Source organism: Schistocerca piceifrons, chromosome 2 (assembly GCF_021461385.2).
Source record: "Schistocerca piceifrons isolate TAMUIC-IGC-003096 chromosome 2, iqSchPice1.1, whole genome shotgun sequence".
Lineage (NCBI taxonomy): Eukaryota > Metazoa > Arthropoda > Insecta > Orthoptera > Acrididae > Schistocerca > Schistocerca piceifrons.
In genome coordinates this window covers 546,322,771-546,343,890 of record NC_060139.1, presented here as the reverse complement: position 1 = coordinate 546,343,890, position 21,120 = coordinate 546,322,771, and positions in this window count along the sequence as shown.

Here is a 21,120-nt window from a genome sequence, read left to right as displayed (position 1 = left end):
GTAAAAAATAGCATCATGATGATGAAACACTTTGAACAATCTGAATTTTCCAGTCTTGTCAAATATTTTGAAGACATGTTGCATAAGAATCAATATCTTTCAAACCCATACAGCCCTTCAGAACTCATCCGCATTTGCTTAATGAAATTGCCTGAACATTTAAGAAATATTATTCTGGCAGGACGTTGCAAAGACGACATTGAAGCTTTTCAGGGACTCTTACAAAAATTAGAAATTGACACAGACAGTCGCAGGATGCGAAAACAAGAAAACAATCACTACAGGTCACATCCGTCACAATTCCGTGACGACAGAAACAATAACTGGACACGACAAGTCTATTCTTACAACGCAAATCGTGACCAAAACAGACACCACCCATGTGACAACCACTGGCAGAGTAATAATAGTTACAGAGAAAGATCGCATTTCCGTAGTAATGAATATGACAGAGATTACCATAGAAACAGACGATATGGGAAGAAAAACAATTATTATCAAGGGAGACAGAATAACTTCAGACGCAACAGTTCAGCGCGCAGTTACAATTCCGGGAGAAATTCTCCACCACATGACCGACAAACAAGAAACTATGTAAACTACCGACAAAACGACAGACCTGAATTCTATCAGAACTGGCGGGATTCAAACAGAGTAGGGCACTCTCGACAAGGTGAATTTGTAGAAGTTAGGTCTCCTAATCCCAATAACGACTCACGCCAACAAAGAGACAGACAATGACTCGCACCGCAGGCAGCCACGTGCGCCAGCTGGCTCAGGGAAAAATTACATAGACGCTAACCTTGAGAAAAATTTTAGCATTCTTTACTGATGTACCATATACCACATGATAATTCCACTGAAGCTGAAACTCTGTGTACTAGGAAGAGTAAAGGTTTACACCACATTTCACATGTAAAACCGTTTATTGAAAGATAATCTACTTTTTAACTTTGTCTTTGCCATAAAACTTTTCGCTTCACATTTCTAGTATGCTTTGTCAGACTTAAGAAACTGTTACCATGCAACAATGTTTGAAGTTAAATATCCAGTCAAGAACCTGGGCAACTTATTTAGACAGTAATTACGAATGCATTGTTATAGTGAACAGACGACACAGTGTTGTACATTCGTGCAACAAGTTGCACGATTACGTAACGACTATCAGGCTTACATACTTAGAACTTATACTGCTAATGAGATTTTAATGCAACATTTTGGTTTACTTGAAAAGATACTCTTTATTTGAAGTACATTCGGTGAGATTAAAGATGACTTAGCATTTGGTTTCTTCGATAGCTACACGATTATATCACGACGCTATTAATATGTGACACAGTTTACATTGTTGGTTTTGTGGTGTATCTGTTTTATATCTGCACAGTTTTTCTGTATTATTCTGGAAAGTAAAACATGTTTTAGTAGTAACTTTTGTGGTATAGCTACAATAAGACAGCCTTTTTTATAGCACAACAATACGTTACAGTGTAGTATTTTCTTGATCACGGTAAGGTACGTAATAACTACGATATCTATACGCAAAGCATTTCACTTTCGTTTATGATGAGGTAAGTACGTTGACTTCAGCAGAACTTTGCTTACAGAGGACGATAACTACGACGCTTCCACAGAATTATCTTACAGCAAGACGCACATTTAGCGCTACAGGACACGCGTTTGAGTGACTAATTTTGTACTTAAAACATTTATTTTAAAGATTTTTGAATTAAAAAGAAAGTTTTCCGTGATACATTTCATTCCATTGCTGTAATCTGTAACACCTGAGAGTATAATTACATTTATTCTCAGGGGCTACACGCCTACTTTGTGTACCATGTGTCTGGCAAGCACAAGGAGCCCTAGCTAATATGGTATTTGCTTATACAACTTTACCCATCGGTACCATATTTCTCTAACACATAAATTACACAGCTATCTGATCATTTAACTGAGAGAGACAAACATTTATTTTACTACATCAGTGACAGATGTTTACGTAATTACACAGTTGGGTAACTTCACACTTATGAAATTGTATTTTGTCTGTACTTTGTGAACTGTTCATATTTTTTGGAGCCATTGGGATACTATGAGAGCTTTGAATGTCGCATTTGGTATGAGATCATGATTTTTAAAGTACGTTTGAGGTAGATGACACTATTGAAATGAGCAGAGAATTCTTTTTAGGTTTTGAAATTATTGCAGAAAGCTACGACGATTTTGAGACTTGACTGAGGTGCTATGATGCTATTGTTACGATGAATATGTGTATTATGCTGTTGAGGTATGTTTATGATCAATAAGCTGATGATATATGAGGAATTTGATTATGCTATGTATTTATTATGATGAAATATTGAAGAAGTGTCGACGAATTTGTATATGTGTAATAAGGTAAGGAATAATGAGTAGTGGTTAGGGACTCTGGTTTGTGAAAAAGGATGTTGGAAACCAAGAATCGTACTTAAGAATTATGAAATGTGTGTAAATGCGTGAATGTATCACAGTGCCAACGAAAATTTTTTGGACACTATTAAGTTTAAAGGATTTGGTTTCAACACATTTGCCAAGCAAATTCTCGACCAGTGAAATTTTTTATATGAGACTGTCACTGTAGTGCAAACTGGTGTCGTAAATATTTTGGTAAGGAAGGTAGGTCACTGTAAGCACCCAGCTGCTCGACAGTCGCCTGGAAAAAGCCATTAGTGTGTGCCTATCAGAGGCACAGGTGGAAAAAAAAGAGGCCATTATCCACATTATTGACATTTCTTTGTAGAAAGCATCGCAAATACGACACGCCCAAACTTGAAAACATATGATTACACTGTGGAGCTCTTAATTTATGATATTTACTGAAATGAAATGATGAGAAACATTTCACATCTATTGTCTTGCTAGTTGAAAGATTGTTTACTGCATTATGAAACGCCATATGGCTGGTGAATGACATTTCACGCCTTCTTTGCCTATTTTGTTTAATATCTAGTTTCTAGCTGCACTGTAGCATTGGTTAAAATAATATTTTATAGATGTACTAATATAAATATTTTATGCCTACAGACCCAGTAAAGAATAACTTAATGATGTACTTAAAAAAAAAAGGAGCACAAAAAGACATTTCCCTTCACAGGAATTGCATACAGAATTTTCTTTTCAAGTACTTGGTAATTTCTTTTGTAGAATAAATTGTGATGCATCACTCTAGTATTAAGATGTGACATAGGTATTAGACATGGCCATCTTTAGTGTAATATTTTTTCTGCTTGAGCTTTGTCATGTTTAGATATAAGTTATTACTTTTGCTGCTGCTGTTTGCCAGGCATAGTGCTACTAAATTTCACTTTGTATTACTCTGTTAAGCTAGTTTCACTACCGATTTATTTTTCTTGTTGCTGCACATTGGCTCATATTAGTTGTAATGTTGCATTTGCTTGGTAATTTAGATTTACTGTAGCTTGCTTTGCCAATTTCCATTTTTTTGTCATTGCTGTTTGTGTTAATTGTTTTGTGCTGCTGCATTGCTTCGTCCCTTAGTTTAGCATCTGAGCTCAGTAGATTTAAGTTAGCTTAAGATGGGGTAGGCTATATGTGAGAACGAGTTGTGATGAATTGGAAGAAATGCATTGGGAAGCTATAAGAAAATGGTTTGGCCAAAAAAAAGAATTTTGAAAGAGAATGTGAACAGAATACAGAAAGCATGCTTGGATGGGATTTTTTTTTGGTGGAAACAAATGTTGAAATAAGGGGAAAGATCTACAGAACGAAGTTTTGGGTTGGACTGCAGTACCAAATGTCACACTGATAACGAACCCTGTCTTTCCTTTTGTATTATTCCGCTATGTGTTTATGTATCCTTGTGTATTTGTCTTTTTCCTGTCTTTATGTGTTTAGCTAATACGATCTATGTTGTAGAATTTTTATAGTACTAAGGTACGTTCACTATGATGAGGAATACTGTTATCCTCAAATATAATTTGCATTAATAATATGTTATTCATTTTGTAAAGATGTTTAGACATTATTAATTCTGTTCTGTTTCAATGCTCAAGTGTGAAATTAATGTTTAGGAAACTATTCTCATTATTTTATATATTTACTTATGTCATAATTCCTGTAAGACTGATGTATCTGTTTATTTCTGTTCTTTTGTAAAGCCTGTTTTACTACAAATGTTATCTGTATTGTTATGTTCTTTAATGAAGTATTTTGCACCTTCGTTATTGTATTCTTATGTTATTAAATTGTAATTGTAGTGGATCAGCATCTTTGATGGCCCACCAATACCGTAATCTCTACCAGGACTACAGTGGATCTACTCTGTGATGACCTACCTACCAATATTCTTCAAAACTTCGACTGACTCTGCGGTGGATTTGCTCTGTTGTGGCCCATTACCTGTCCGCATGTCAAGAGTCAGCACTGTCTATCCGTTGGAAGGACAACACTACTTCTTCAAGACTGCATGGAAATCAGCTACTTCCGTGTGCATTTTCTTTTACTGTTCAGACATTGAGAAAAACACTGCTATTTTACTGTGATGAACGATCAGGACTGTCTTTGTGGACTGTGAGAAAATTTTACCTTTTGACCAACATTGTATCAATAAGTGTGTGCATTTGATATCTTTGTTATTGTAATTATGAAAAATTTCTTCAAATCTGTATTGGCCACTGCCCAAAACAATTTGTAAAATTTTTTGTGGGGAGCATGGGGGCTATGTAAGTAGGCTGTCTAGGTTTTTATATTGGTAACGCCACGTAGCGCTCTGTATGAAAACACTGGCTGTGCTGTGTGCAGTCTGTGGCTAGTTTGCATTTTTGTCTGCCATTGTAGCGTTGGGCAGTTGGCTGTTCACAGCGCATAGCGTTGCGCAGTTGGAGGTGAGCCGCCAGCAGTGGTGGATGTGGGGAGAGAAATGGCGGAGTTTTGAAATTTGTAAGACTGCATGTCATGAACTGCTATATATATTATGACTTTGGATGACTATTAAGGTAAATACATTGTTTGCTCTCTATTAAAATCTATCATTTGCTAACTATGCCTATCAGTAGTTAGTGCCTTCCGTAGTTTGAATCTTTTATTTAGCTGGCAGTAGCGGCGCTCGCTGTATTGCAGTAGTTTGAGTAACCAAGATTTTTGTGAGGTAAGTGATTTGTGAAACGTATAGGTTAATGTTAGTCAGGGCCATTCTTTAGTAGGGATTTTCGAAAGTACGATTGCGTTGCGCAAAAAATATTGTGTGTCAGTTTAAGCACAGTCTTGTATAATTGTTCAAAGGGGACGTTTCATATGTCGACCCTTAGCCGAGGATACCTCACTGGAATCTTCTGATTTTTTCTTGTAGTTTGTGTAATTAGTGTAGATTTTGTTTATTGCTAGCGCGTAATTGTAGAGAGAATCTCCTTTGTAGTTGCAGTCTTTCATTGTTGTACATTAAAACAGGTGTGGCACACATGTAAATTTGCACCATGTATTTCGCAGCTGCGCTTGCAATTAACTAGATATTATTTTCAGTGCTATGTTAATGTGTTCTCTTATTTTTGCTCTTCAAATTGTGTTTTTCTGTGTTGTCGTGTGAAATCCTGTGACAATAATGGCGTGTGAAAAACGCAATACTAGGCTCCAAAGTAAACTGAGAAATGATAGTGAAGACGAAAGCAGTGTGTTAGCGCCACCATGTAATGAATTAACTAACGTTCAAAGTAGTAATTTGGTAATTGTGCATAGGGAAATGGAGTGGGCTGCAAATAATGGTGTAGGCAGTGAAACAATTAGTGAACAGGGAAGCATTATCGATCGATCGGTCGGCAACAGCTCGCCTCAGGATGCCGAAATGACAGGACATAATCTTGCAAATACTGTAGATTCAGGTTTTGCGTCCTCACCGTTTTCTCAAATAAATCAAGACACATTTTCTGCTTTTCAAAATGCGAATATTGCCGGTTCAAATGCACTGCCGAATAGCACTGAGGAACATGTTTCAGACACCAGTGCACTGTTATTACAGTTAATGCAACAAATGGGACAAAGGCTACAAAAGTTAGACACAACGCTTGAACAAAATCAGAAACAAATGGGACAAAATCTTCAAAAATTAGACGCAATGGAACAAAATCTTCAAACGTTAGACACAATGGAACAAAATCTTCAAAAGTTAGACACAATGGAACAACACCAAAGACAAACACAGCAAAAGTTAGACGCAATGGAACAAAATCTTCAAAAGTTAGACACCACACTTGAACAAACACGTGAAGATTTAACTACTGAGTTACATAAAATCTAATCGAAATGTCAAAAAGTCTGTAATGACGTAAAAACACAAATTTGTGAGCATTTCCAACCTATTTTTTCGCGTCATGAAAATGCATTACAGAATCACGAAGCAGCCATAAAAGAACTCCAAACGATTGTTCATGAAAATCACGACACCTTGCAAGCTAAAATTGACTCAGTTGCATCTACCGATTTGGTTACGCAACTTGCAAAAACTCAGGAAGACTTAAAGGACACAGTAGATACGATTTCAACACAAATGGACACTCTGAAACTTGGTTCAGAAAAACACACAGAGGAAATAATTTCACTATCGGATAAAGTAGCCGAACTTTCAGATCAGTTCACTAACTTATCTACAAAGGTAGATAATGATCTGAATGACACAAGATCTGTAGCCTTCACGGACACTGAAGAGTATGAACAAATTAGGAAATTGAATCAAAATCAGAATCAAATTAATACGCAACACCAAAGAGAAATCTGGGAAGTACAAGATCAGTTGATACAGGTAATACAGGAATTACATATTTTAGAGGACACTCACGCTCCAATACGGGAAGAGGAACATAGAAATACGGAACGGCCACAAAATAATAACACAGGGCACTTCAGAAATTATGAAAGAAATTGGCAAGGTGCACCGAATTTTGAAATTGAACCGCCGAAACGACGTAACAATGACCGATATGCGACTCGCCGACATGATGATTTTGACTATAAGCTGTTCATTACTACACGTAAATTTAAAACATTTAAGAATTCTGGCAACGACATTCATCCACAAGCATGGCTCCATCAATTCTCTCATTGTTTTCCTCCCAACTGGTCATTAGAGCACAGATTAGAATTTATGTGTGGCTGTTTAGAGAATGAACCAGCTGTAAGAATGCGATCGGTCATTCACGATTGCGACAGTGAAGGAGAATTTTATCATGCCTTCCTCTCAGCATATTGGTCTCAAGCTACACAAGACCGAGTAAAAAATAGCATCATGATGATGAAACACTTTGAACAATCTGAATTTTCCAGTCTTGTCAAATATTTTGAAGACATGTTGCATAAGAATCAATATCTTTCAAACCCATACAGCCCTTCAGAACTCATCCGCATTTGCTTAATGAAATTGCCTGAACATTTAAGAAATATTATTCTGGCAGGACGTTGCAAAGACGACATTGAAGCTTTTCAGGGACTCTTACAAAAATTAGAAATTGACACAGACAGTCGCAGGATGCGAAAACAAGAAAACAATCACTACAGGTCACATCCGTCACAATTCCGTGACGACAGAAACAATAACTGGACACGACAAGTCTATTCTTACAACGCAAATCGTGACCAAAACAGACACCACCCATGTGACAACCACTGGCAGAGTAATAATAGTTACAGAGAAAGATCGCATTTCCGTAGTAATGAATATGACAGAGATTACCATAGAAACAGACGATATGGGAAGAAAAACAATTATTATCAAGGGAGACAGAATAACTTCAGACGCAACAGTTCAGCGCGCAGTTACAATTCCGGGAGAAATTCTCCACCACATGACCGACAAACAAGAAACTATGTAAACTACCGACAAAACGACAGACCTGAATTCTATCAGAACTGGCGGGATTCAAACAGAGTAGGGCACTCTCGACAAGGTGAATTTGTAGAAGTTAGGTCTCCTAATCCCAATAACGACTCACGCCAACAAAGAGACAGACAATGACTCGCACCGCAGGCAGCCACGTGCGCCAGCTGGCTCAGGGAAAAATTACATAGACGCTAACCTTGAGAAAAATTTTAGCATTCTTTACTGATGTACCATATACCACATGATAATTCCACTGAAGCTGAAACTCTGTGTACTAGGAAGAGTAAAGGTTTACACCACATTTCACATGTAAAACCGTTTATTGAAAGATAATCTACTTTTTAACTTTGTCTTTGCCATAAAACTTTTCGCTTCACATTTCTAGTATGCTTTGTCAGACTTAAGAAACTGTTACCATGCAACAATGTTTGAAGTTAAATATCCAGTCAAGAACCTGGGCAACTTATTTAGACAGTAATTACGAATGCATTGTTATAGTGAACAGACGACACAGTGTTGTACATTCGTGCAACAAGTTGCACGATTACGTAACGACTATCAGGCTTACATACTTAGAACTTATACTGCTAATGAGATTTTAATGCAACATTTTGGTTTACTTGAAAAGATACTCTTTATTTGAAGTACATTCGGTGAGATTAAAGATGACTTAGCATTTGGTTTCTTCGATAGCTACACGATTATATCACGACGCTATTAATATGTGACACAGTTTACATTGTTGGTTTTGTGGTGTATCTGTTTTATATCTGCACAGTTTTTCTGTATTATTCTGGAAAGTAAAACATGTTTTAGTAGTAACTTTTGTGGTATAGCTACAATAAGACAGCCTTTTTTATAGCACAACAATACGTTACAGTGTAGTATTTTCTTGATCACGGTAAGGTACTAATAACTACGATATCTATACGCAAAGCATTTCACTTTCGTTTATGATGAGGTAAGTACGTTGACTTCAGCAGAACTTTGCTTACAGAGGACGATAACTACGACGCTTCCACAGAATTATCTTACAGCAAGACGCACATTTAGCGCTACAGGACACGCGTTTGAGTGACTAATTTTGTACTTAAAACATTTATTTTAAAGATTTTTGAATTAAAAAGAAAGTTTTCCGTGATACATTTCATTCCATTGCTGTAATCTGTAACACCTGAGAGTATAATTACATTTATTCTCAGGGGCTACACGCCTACTTTGTGTACCATGTGTCTGGCAAGCACAAGGAGCCCTAGCTAATATGGTATTTGCTTATACAACTTTACCCATCGGTACCATATTTCTCTAACACATAAATTACACAGCTATCTGATCATTTAACTGAGAGAGACAAACATTTATTTTACTACATCAGTGACAGATGTTTACGTAATTACACAGTTGGGTAACTTCACACTTATGAAATTGTATTTTGTCTGTACTTTGTGAACTGTTCATATTTTTTGGAGCCATTGGGATACTATGAGAGCTTTGAATGTCGCATTTGGTATGAGATCATGATTTTTAAAGTACGTTTGAGGTAGATGACACTATTGAAATGAGCAGAGAATTCTTTTTAGGTTTTGAAATTATTGCAGAAAGCTACGACGATTTTGAGACTTGACTGAGGTGCTATGATGCTATTGTTACGATGAATATGTGTATTATGCTGTTGAGGTATGTTTATGATCAATAAGCTGATGATATATGAGGAATTTGATTATGCTATGTATTTATTATGATGAAATATTGAAGAAGTGTCGACGAATTTGTATATGTGTAATAAGGTAAGGAATAATGAGTAGTGGTTAGGGACTCTGGTTTGTGAAAAAGGATGTTGGAAACCAAGAATCGTACTTAAGAATTATGAAATGTGTGTAAATGCGTGAATGTATCACAGTGCCAACGAAAATTTTTTGGACACTATTAAGTTTAAAGGATTTGGTTTCAACACATTTGCCAAGCAAATTCTCGACCAGTGAAATTTTTTATATGAGACTGTCACTGTAGTGCAAACTGGTGTCGTAAATATTTTGGTAAGGAAGGTAGGTCACTGTAAGCACCCAGCTGCTCGACAGTCGCCTGGAAAAAGCCATTAGTGTGTGCCTATCAGAGGCACAGGTGGAAAAAAAAGAGGCCATTATCCACATTATTGACATTTCTTTGTAGAAAGCATCGCAAATACGACACGCCCAAACTTGAAAACATATGATTACACTGTGGAGCTCTTAATTTATGATATTTACTGAAATGAAATGATGAGAAACATTTCACATCTATTGTCTTGCTAGTTGAAAGATTGTTTACTGCATTATGAAACGCCATATGGCTGGTGAATGACATTTCACGCCTTCTTTGCCTATTTTGTTTAATATCTAGTTTCTAGCTGCACTGTAGCATTGGTTAAAATAATATTTTATAGATGTACTAATATAAATATTTTATGCCTACAGACCCAGTAAAGAATAACTTAATGATGTACTTAAAAAAAAAGGAGCACAAAAAGACATTTCCCTTCACAGGAATTGCATACAGAATTTTCTTTTCAAGTACTTGGTAATTTCTTTTGTAGAATAAATTGTGATGCATCACTCTAGTATTAAGATGTGACATAGGTATTAGACATGGCCATCTTTAGTGTAATATTTTTTCTGCTTGAGCTTTGTCATGTTTAGATATAAGTTATTACTTTTGCTGCTGCTGTTTGCCAGGCATAGTGCTACTAAATTTCACTTTGTATTACTCTGTTAAGCTAGTTTCACTACCGATTTATTTTTCTTGTTGCTGCACATTGGCTCATATTAGTTGTAATGTTGCATTTGCTTGGTAATTTAGATTTACTGTAGCTTGCTTTGCCAATTTCCATTTTTTTGTCATTGCTGTTTGTGTTAATTGTTTTGTGCTGCTGCATTGCTTCGTCCCTTAGTTTAGCATCTGAGCTCAGTAGATTTAAGTTAGCTTAAGATGGGGTAGGCTATATGTGAGAACGAGTTGTGATGAATTGGAAGAAATGCATTGGGAAGCTATAAGAAAATGGTTTGGCCAAAAAAAAGAATTTTGAAAGAGAATGTGAACAGAATACAGAAAGCATGCTTGGATGGGATTTTTTTTTGGTGGAAACAAATGTTGAAATAAGGGGAAAGATCTACAGAACGAAGTTTTGGGTTGGACTGCAGTACCAAATGTCACACTGATAACGAACCCTGTCTTTCCTTTTGTATTATTCCGCTATGTGTTTATGTATCCTTGTGTATTTGTCTTTTTCCTGTCTTTATGTGTTTAGCTAATACGATCTATGTTGTAGAATTTTTATAGTACTAAGGTACGTTCACTATGATGAGGAATACTGTTATCCTCAAATATAATTTGCATTAATAATATGTTATTCATTTTGTAAAGATGTTTAGACATTATTAATTCTGTTCTGTTTCAATGCTCAAGTGTGAAATTAATGTTTAGGAAACTATTCTCATTATTTTATATATTTACTTATGTCATAATTCCTGTAAGACTGATGTATCTGTTTATTTCTGTTCTTTTGTAAAGCCTGTTTTACTACAAATGTTATCTGTATTGTTATGTTCTTTAATGAAGTATTTTGCACCTTCGTTATTGTATTCTTATGTTATTAAATTGTAATTGTAGTGGATCAGCATCTTTGATGGCCCACCAATACCGTAATCTCTACCAGGACTACAGTGGATCTACTCTGTGATGACCTACCTACCAATATTCTTCAAAACTTCGACTGACTCTGCGGTGGATTTGCTCTGTTGTGGCCCATTACCTGTCCGCATGTCAAGAGTCAGCACTGTCTATCCGTTGGAAGGACAACACTACTTCTTCAAGACTGCATGGAAATCAGCTACTTCCGTGTGCATTTTCTTTTACTGTTCAGACATTGAGAAAAACACTGCTATTTTACTGTGATGAACGATCAGGACTGTCTTTGTGGACTGTGAGAAAATTTTACCTTTTGACCAACATTGTATCAATAAGTGTGTGCATTTGATATCTTTGTTATTGTAATTATGAAAAATTTCTTCAAATCTGTATTGGCCACTGCCCAAAACAATTTGTAAAATTTTTTGTGGGGAGCATGGGGGCTATGTAAGTAGGCTGTCTAGGTTTTTATATTGGTAACGCCACGTAGCGCTCTGTATGAAAACACTGGCTGTGCTGTGTGCAGTCTGTGACTAGTTTGCATTTTTGTCTGCCATTGTAGCGTTGGGCAGTTGGCTGTTCACAGCGCATAGCGTTGCGCAGTTGGAGGTGAGCCGCCAGCAGTGGTGGATGTGGGGAGAGAAATGGCGGAGTTTTGAAATTTGTAAGACTGCATGTCATGAACTGCTATATATATTATGACTTTGGATGACTATTAAGGTAAATACATTGTTTGCTCTCTATTAAAATCTATCATTTGCTAACTATGCCTATCAGTAGTTAGTGCCTTCCGTAGTTTGAATCTTTTATTTAGCTGGCAGTAGCGGCGCTCGCTGTATTGCAGTAGTTTGAGTAACCAAGATTTTTGTGAGGTAAGTGATTTGTGAAACGTATAGGTTAATGTTAGTCAGGGCCATTCTTTAGTAGGGATTTTCGAAAGTACGATTGCGTTGCGCAAAAAATATTGTGTGTCAGTTTAAGCACAGTCTTGTATAATTGTTCAAAGGGGACGTTTCATATGTCGACCCTTAGCCGAGGATACCTCACTGGAATCTTCTGATTTTTTCTTGTAGTTTGTGTAATTAGTGTAGATTTTGTTTATTGCTAGCGCGTAATTGTAGAGAGAATCTCCTTTGTAGTTGCAGTCTTTCATTGTTGTACATTAAAACAGGTGTGGCACACATGTAAATTTGCACCATGTATTTCGCAGCTGCGCTTGCAATTAACTAGATATTATTTTCAGTGCTATGTTAATGTGTTCTCTTATTTTTGCTCTTCAAATTGTGTTTTTCTGTGTTGTCGTGTGAAATCCTGTGACAATAATGGCGTGTGAAAAACGCAATACTAGGCTCCAAAGTAAACTGAGAAATGATAGTGAAGACGAAAGCAGTGTGTTAGCGCCACCATGTAATGAATTAACTAACGTTCAAAGTAGTAATTTGGTAATTGTGCATAGGGAAATGGAGTGGGCTGCAAATAATGGTGTAGGCAGTGAAACAATTAGTGAACAGGGAAGCATTATCGATCGATCGGTCGGCAACAGCTCGCCTCAGGATGCCGAAATGACAGGACATAATCTTGCAAATACTGTAGATTCAGGTTTTGCGTCCTCACCGTTTTCTCAAATAAATCAAGACACATTTTCTGCTTTTCAAAATGCGAATATTGCCGGTTCAAATGCACTGCCGAATAGCACTGAGGAACATGTTTCAGACACCAGTGCACTGTTATTACAGTTAATGCAACAAATGGGACAAAGGCTACAAAAGTTAGACACAACGCTTGAACAAAATCAGAAACAAATGGGACAAAATCTTCAAAAATTAGACGCAATGGAACAAAATCTTCAAACGTTAGACACAATGGAACAAAATCTTCAAAAGTTAGACACAATGGAACAACACCAAAGACAAACACAGCAAAAGTTAGACGCAATGGAACAAAATCTTCAAAAGTTAGACACCACACTTGAACAAACACGTGAAGATTTAACTACTGAGTTACATAAAATCTAATCGAAATGTCAAAAAGTCTGTAATGACGTAAAAACACAAATTTGTGAGCATTTCCAACCTATTTTTTCGCGTCATGAAAATGCATTACAGAATCACGAAGCAGCCATAAAAGAACTCCAAACGATTGTTCATGAAAATCACGACACCTTGCAAGCTAAAATTGACTCAGTTGCATCTACCGATTTGGTTACGCAACTTGCAAAAACTCAGGAAGACTTAAAGGACACAGTAGATACGATTTCAACACAAATGGACACTCTGAAACTTGGTTCAGAAAAACACACAGAGGAAATAATTTCACTATCGGATAAAGTAGCCGAACTTTCAGATCAGTTCACTAACTTATCTACAAAGGTAGATAATGATCTGAATGACACAAGATCTGTAGCCTTCACGGACACTGAAGAGTATGAACAAATTAGGAAATTGAATCAAAATCAGAATCAAATTAATACGCAACACCAAAGAGAAATCTGGGAAGTACAAGATCAGTTGATACAGGTAATACAGGAATTACATATTTTAGAGGACACTCACGCTCCAATACGGGAAGAGGAACATAGAAATACGGAACGGCCACAAAATAATAACACAGGGCACTTCAGAAATTATGAAAGAAATTGGCAAGGTGCACCGAATTTTGAAATTGAACCGCCGAAACGACGTAACAATGACCGATATGCGACTCGCCGACATGATGATTTTGACTATAAGCTGTTCATTACTACACGTAAATTTAAAACATTTAAGAATTCTGGCAACGACATTCATCCACAAGCATGGCTCCATCAATTCTCTCATTGTTTTCCTCCCAACTGGTCATTAGAGCACAGATTAGAATTTATGTGTGGCTGTTTAGAGAATGAACCAGCTGTAAGAATGCGATCGGTCATTCACGATTGCGACAGTGAAGGAGAATTTTATCATGCCTTCCTCTCAGCATATTGGTCTCAAGCTACACAAGACCGAGTAAAAAATAGCATCATGATGATGAAACACTTTGAACAATCTGAATTTTCCAGTCTTGTCAAATATTTTGAAGACATGTTGCATAAGAATCAATATCTTTCAAACCCATACAGCCCTTCAGAACTCATCCGCATTTGCTTAATGAAATTGCCTGAACATTTAAGAAATATTATTCTGGCAGGACGTTGCAAAGACGACATTGAAGCTTTTCAGGGACTCTTACAAAAATTAGAAATTGACACAGACAGTCGCAGGATGCGAAAACAAGAAAACAATCACTACAGGTCACATCCGTCACAATTCCGTGACGACAGAAACAATAACTGGACACGACAAGTCTATTCTTACAACGCAAATCGTGACCAAAACAGACACCACCCATGTGACAACCACTGGCAGAGTAATAATAGTTACAGAGAAAGATCGCATTTCCGTAGTAATGAATATGACAGAGATTACCATAGAAACAGACGATATGGGAAGAAAAACAATTATTATCAAGGGAGACAGAATAACTTCAGACGCAACAGTTCAGCGCGCAGTTACAATTCCGGGAGAAATTCTCCACCACATGACCGACAAACAAGAAACTATGTAAACTACCGACAAAACGACAGACCTGAATTCTATCAGAACTGGCGGGATTCAAACAGAGTAGGGCACTCTCGACAAGGTGAATTTGTAGAAGTTAGGTCTCCTAATCCCAATAACGACTCACGCCAACAAAGAGACAGACAATGACTCGCACCGCAGGCAGCCACGTGCGCCAGCTGGCTCAGGGAAAAATTACATAGACGCTAACCTTGAGAAAAATTTTAGCATTCTTTACTGATGTACCATATACCACATGATAATTCCACTGAAGCTGAAACTCTGTGTACTAGGAAGAGTAAAGGTTTACACCACATTTCACACGTAAAACCGTTTATTGAAAGATAATCTACTTTTTAACTTTGTCTTTGCCATAAAACTTTTCGCTTCACATTTCTAGTATGCTTTGTCAGACTTAAGAAACTGTTACCATGCAACAATGTTTGAAGTTAAATATCCAGTCAAGAACCTGGGCAACTTATTTAGACAGTAATTACGAATGCATTGTTATAGTGAACAGACGACACAGTGTTGTACATTCGTGCAACAAGTTGCACGATTACGTAACGACTATCAGGCTTACATACTTAGAACTTATACTGCTAATGAGATTTTAATGCAACATTTTGGTTTACTTGAAAAGATACTCTTTATTTGAAGTACATTCGGTGAGATTAAAGATGACTTAGCATTTGGTTTCTTCGATAGCTACACGATTATATCACGACGCTATTAATATGTGACACAGTTTACATTGTTGGTTTTGTGGTGTATCTGTTTTATATCTGCACAGTTTTTCTGTATTATTCTGGAAAGTAAAACATGTTTTAGTAGTAACTTTTGTGGTATAGCTACAATAAGACAGCCTTTTTTATAGCACAACAATACATTACAGTGTAGTATTTTCTTGATCACGGTAAGGTACGTAATAACTACGATATCTATACGCAAAGCATTTCACTTTCGTTTATGATGAGGTAAGTACGTTGACTTCAGCAGAACTTTGCTTACAGAGGACGATAACTACGACGCTTCCACAGAATTATCTTACAGCAAGACGCACATTTAGCGCTACAGGACACGCGTTTGAGTGACTAATTTTGTACTTAAAACATTTATTTTAAAGATTTTTGAATTAAAAAGAAAGTTTTCCGTGATACATTTCATTCCATTGCTGTAATCTGTAACACCTGAGAGTATAATTACATTTATTCTCAGGGGCTACACGCCTACTTTGTGTACCATGTGTCTGGCAAGCACAAGGAGCCCTAGCTAATATGGTATTTGCTTATACAACTTTACCCATCGGTACCATATTTCTCTAACACATAAATTACACAGCTATCTGATCATTTAACTGAGAGAGACAAACATTTATTTTACTACATCAGTGACAGATGTTTACGTAATTACACAGTTGGGTAACTTCACACTTATGAAATTGTATTTTGTCTGTACTTTGTGAACTGTTCATATTTTTTGGAGCCATTGGGATACTATGAGAGCTTTGAATGTCGCATTTGGTATGAGATCATGATTTTTAAAGTACGTTTGAGGTAGATGACACTATTGAAATGAGCAGAGAATTCTTTTTAGGTTTTGAAATTATTGCAGAAAGCTACGACGATTTTGAGACTTGACTGAGGTGCTATGATGCTATTGTTACGATGAATATGTGTATTATGCTGTTGAGGTATGTTTATGATCAATAAGCTGATGATATATGAGGAATTTGATTATGCTATGTATTTATTATGATGAAATATTGAAGAAGTGTCGACGAATTTGTATATGTGTAATAAGGTAAGGAATAATGAGTAGTGGTTAGGGACTCTGGTTTGTGAAAAAGGATGTTGGAAACCAAGAATCGTACTTAAGAATTATGAAATGTGTGTAAATGCGTGAATGTATCACAGTGCCAACGAAAATTTTTTGGACACTATTAAGTTTAAAGGATTTGGTTTCAACACATTTGCCAAGCAAATTCTCGACCAGTGAAATTTTTTATATGAGACTGTCACTGTAGTGCAAACTGGTGTCGTAAATATTTTGGTAAGGAAGGTAGGTCACTGTAAGCACCCAGCTGCTCGACAGTCGCCTGGAAAAAGCCATTAGTGTGTGCCTATCAGAGGCACAGGTGGAAAAAAAAGAGGCCATTATCCACATTATTGACATTTCTTTGTAGAAAGCATCGCAAATACGACACGCCCAAACTTGAAAACATATGATTACACTGTGGAGCTCTTAATTTATGATATTTACTGAAATGAAATGATGAGAAACATTTCACATCTATTGTCTTGCTAGTTGAAAGATTGTTTACTGCATTATGAAACGCCATATGGCTGGTGAATGACATTTCACGCCTTCTTTGCCTATTTTGTTTAATATCTAGTTTCTAGCTGCACTGTAGCATTGGTTAAAATAATATTTTATAGATGTACTAATATAAATATTTTATGCCTACAGACCCAGTAAAGAATAACTTAATGATGTACTTAAAAAAAAAAGGAGCACAAAAAGACATTTCCCTTCACAGGAATTGCATACAGAATTTTCTTTTCAAGTACTTGGTAATTTCTTTTGTAGAATAAATTGTGATGCATCACTCTAGTATTAAGATGTGACATAGGTATTAGACATGGCCATCTTTAGTGTAATATTTTTTCTGCTTGAGCTTTGTCATGTTTAGATATAAGTTATTACTTTTGCTGCTGCTGTTTGCCAGGCATAGTGCTACTAAATTTCACTTTGTATTACTCTGTTAAGCTAGTTTCACTACCGATTTATTTTTCTTGTTGCTGCACATTGGCTCATATTAGTTGTAATGTTGCATTTGCTTGGTAATTTAGATTTACTGTAGCTTGCTTTGCCAATTTCCATTTTTTTGTCATTGCTGTTTGTGTTAATTGTTTTGTGCTGCTGCATTGCTTCGTCCCTTAGTTTAGCATCTGAGCTCAGTAGATTTAAGTTAGCTTAAGATGGGGTAGGCTATATGTGAGAACGAGTTGTGATGAATTGGAAGAAATGCATTGGGAAGCTATAAGAAAATGGTTTGGCCAAAAAAAAGAATTTTGAAAGAGAATGTGAACAGAATACAGAAAGCATGCTTGGATGGGATTTTTTTTTGGTGGAAACAAATGTTGAAATAAGGGGAAAGATCTACAGAACGAAGTTTTGGGTTGGACTGCAGTACCAAATGTCACACTGATAACGAACCCTGTCTTTCCTTTTGTATTATTCCGCTATGTGTTTATGTATCCTTGTGTATTTGTCTTTTTCCTGTCTTTATGTGTTTAGCTAATACGATCTATGTTGTAGAATTTTTATAGTACTAAGGTACGTTCACTATGATGAGGAATACTGTTATCCTCAAATATAATTTGCATTAATAATATGTTATTCATTTTGTAAAGATGTTTAGACATTATTAATTCTGTTCTGTTTCAATGCTCAAGTGTGAAATTAATGTTTAGGAAACTATTCTCATTATTTTATATATTTACTTATGTCATAATTCCTGTAACACTGATGTATCTGTTTATTTCTGTTCTTTTGTAAAGCCTGTTTTACTACAAATGTTATCTGTATTGTTATGTTCTTTAATGAAGTATTTTGCACCTTCGTTATTGTATTCTTATGTTATTAAATTGTAATTGTAGTGGATCAGCATCTTTGATGGCCCACCAATACCGTAATCTCTACCAGGACTACAGTGGATCTACTCTGTGATGACCTACCTACCAATATTCTTCAAAACTTCGACTGACTCTGCGGTGGATTTGCTCTGTTGTGGCCCATTACCTGTCCGCATGTCAAGAGTCAGCACTGTCTATCCGTTGGAAGGACAACACTACTTCTTCAAGACTGCATGGAAATCAGCTACTTCCGTGTGCATTTTCTTTTACTGTTCAGACATTGAGAAAAACACTGCTATTTTACTGTGATGAACGATCAGGACTGTCTTTGTGGACTGTGAGAAAATTTTACCTTTTGACCAACATTGTATCAATAAGTGTGTGCATTTGATATCTTTGTTATTGTAATTATGAAAAATTTCTTCAAATCTGTATTGGCCACTGCCCAAAACAATTTGTAAAATTTTTTGTGGGGAGCATGGGGGCTATGTAAGTAGGCTGTCTAGGTTTTTATATTGGTAACGCCACGTAGCGCTCTGTATGAAAACACTGGCTGTGCTGTGTGCAGTCTGTGGCTAGTTTGCATTTTTGTCTGCCATTGTAGCGTTGGGCAGTTGGCTGTTCACAGCGCATAGCGTTGCGCAGTTGGAGGTGAGCCGCCAGCAGTGGTGGATGTGGGGAGAGAAATGGCGGAGTTTTGAAATTTGTAAGACTGCATGTCATGAACTGCTATATATATTATGACTTTGGATGACTATTAAGGTAAATACATTGTTTGCTCTCTATTAAAATCTATCATTTGCTAACTATGCCTATCAGTAGTTAGTGCCTTCCGTAGTTTGAATCTTTTATTTAGCTGGCAGTAGCGGCGCTCGCTGTATTGCAGTAGTTTGAGTAACCAAGATTTTTGTGAGGTAAGTGATTTGTGAAACGTATAGGTTAATGTTAGTCAGGGCCATTCTTTAGTAGGGATTTTCGAAAGTACGATTGCGTTGCGCAAAAAATATTGTGTGTCAGTTTAAGCACAGTCTTGTATAATTGTTCAAAGGGGACGTTTCATATGTCGACCCTTAGCCGAGGATACCTCACTGGAATCTTCTGATTTTTTCTTGTAGTTTGTGTAATTAGTGTAGATTTTGTTTATTGCTAGCGCGTAATTGTAGAGAGAATCTCCTTTGTAGTTGCAGTCTTTCATTGTTGTACATTAAAACAGGTGTGGCACACATGTAAATTTGCACCATGTATTTCGCAGCTGCGCTTGCAATTAACTAGATATTATTTTCAGTGCTATGTTAATGTGTTCTCTTATTTTTGCTCTTCAAATTGTGTTTTTCTGTGTTGTCGTGTGAAATCCTGTGACAATAATGGCGTGTGAAAAACGCAATACTAGGCTCCAAAGTAAACTGAGAAATGATAGTGAAGACGAAAGCAGTGTGTTAGCGCCACCATGTAATGAATTAACTAACGTTCAAAGTAGTAATTTGGTAATTGTGCATAGGGAAATGGAGTGGGCTGCAAATAATGGTGTAGGCAGTGAAACAATTAGTGAACAGGGAAGCATTATCGATCGATCGGTCGGCAACAGCTCGCCTCAGGATGCCGAAATGACAGGACATAATCTTGCAAATACTGTAGATTCAGGTTTTGCGTCCTCACCGTTTTCTCAAATAAATCAAGACACATTTTCTGCTTTTCAAAATGCGAATATTGCCGGTTCAAATGCACTGCCGAATAGCACTGAGGAACATGTTTCAGACACCAGTGCACTGTTATTACAGTTAATGCAACAAATGGGACAAAGGCTACAAAAGTTAGACACAACGCTTGAACAAAATCAGAAACAAATGGGACAAAATCTTCAAAAATTAGACGCAATGGAACAAAATCTTCAAACGTTAGACACAATGGAACAAAATCTTCAAAAGTTAGACACAATGGAACAACACCAAAGACAAACACAGCAAAAGTTAGACGCAATGGAACAAAATCTTCAAAAGTTAGACACCACACTTGAACAAACACGTGAAGATTTAACTACTGAGTTACATAAAATCTAATCGAAATGTCAAAAAGTCTGTAATGACGTAAAAACACAAATTTGTGAGCATTTCCAACCTATTTTTTCGCGTCATGAAAATGCATTACAGAATCACGAAGCAGCCATAAAAGAACTCCAAACTATTGTTCATGAAAATCACGACACCTTGCAAGCTAAAATTGACTCAGTTGCATCTACCGATTTGGTTACGCAACTTGCAAATCTCAGGAAAACTTAAAGGACACAGTAGATACGATTTCAACACAAATGGACACTCTGAAACTTGGTTCAGAAAAACACACAGAGGAAATAATTTCACTATCGGATAAAGTAGCCGAACTTTCA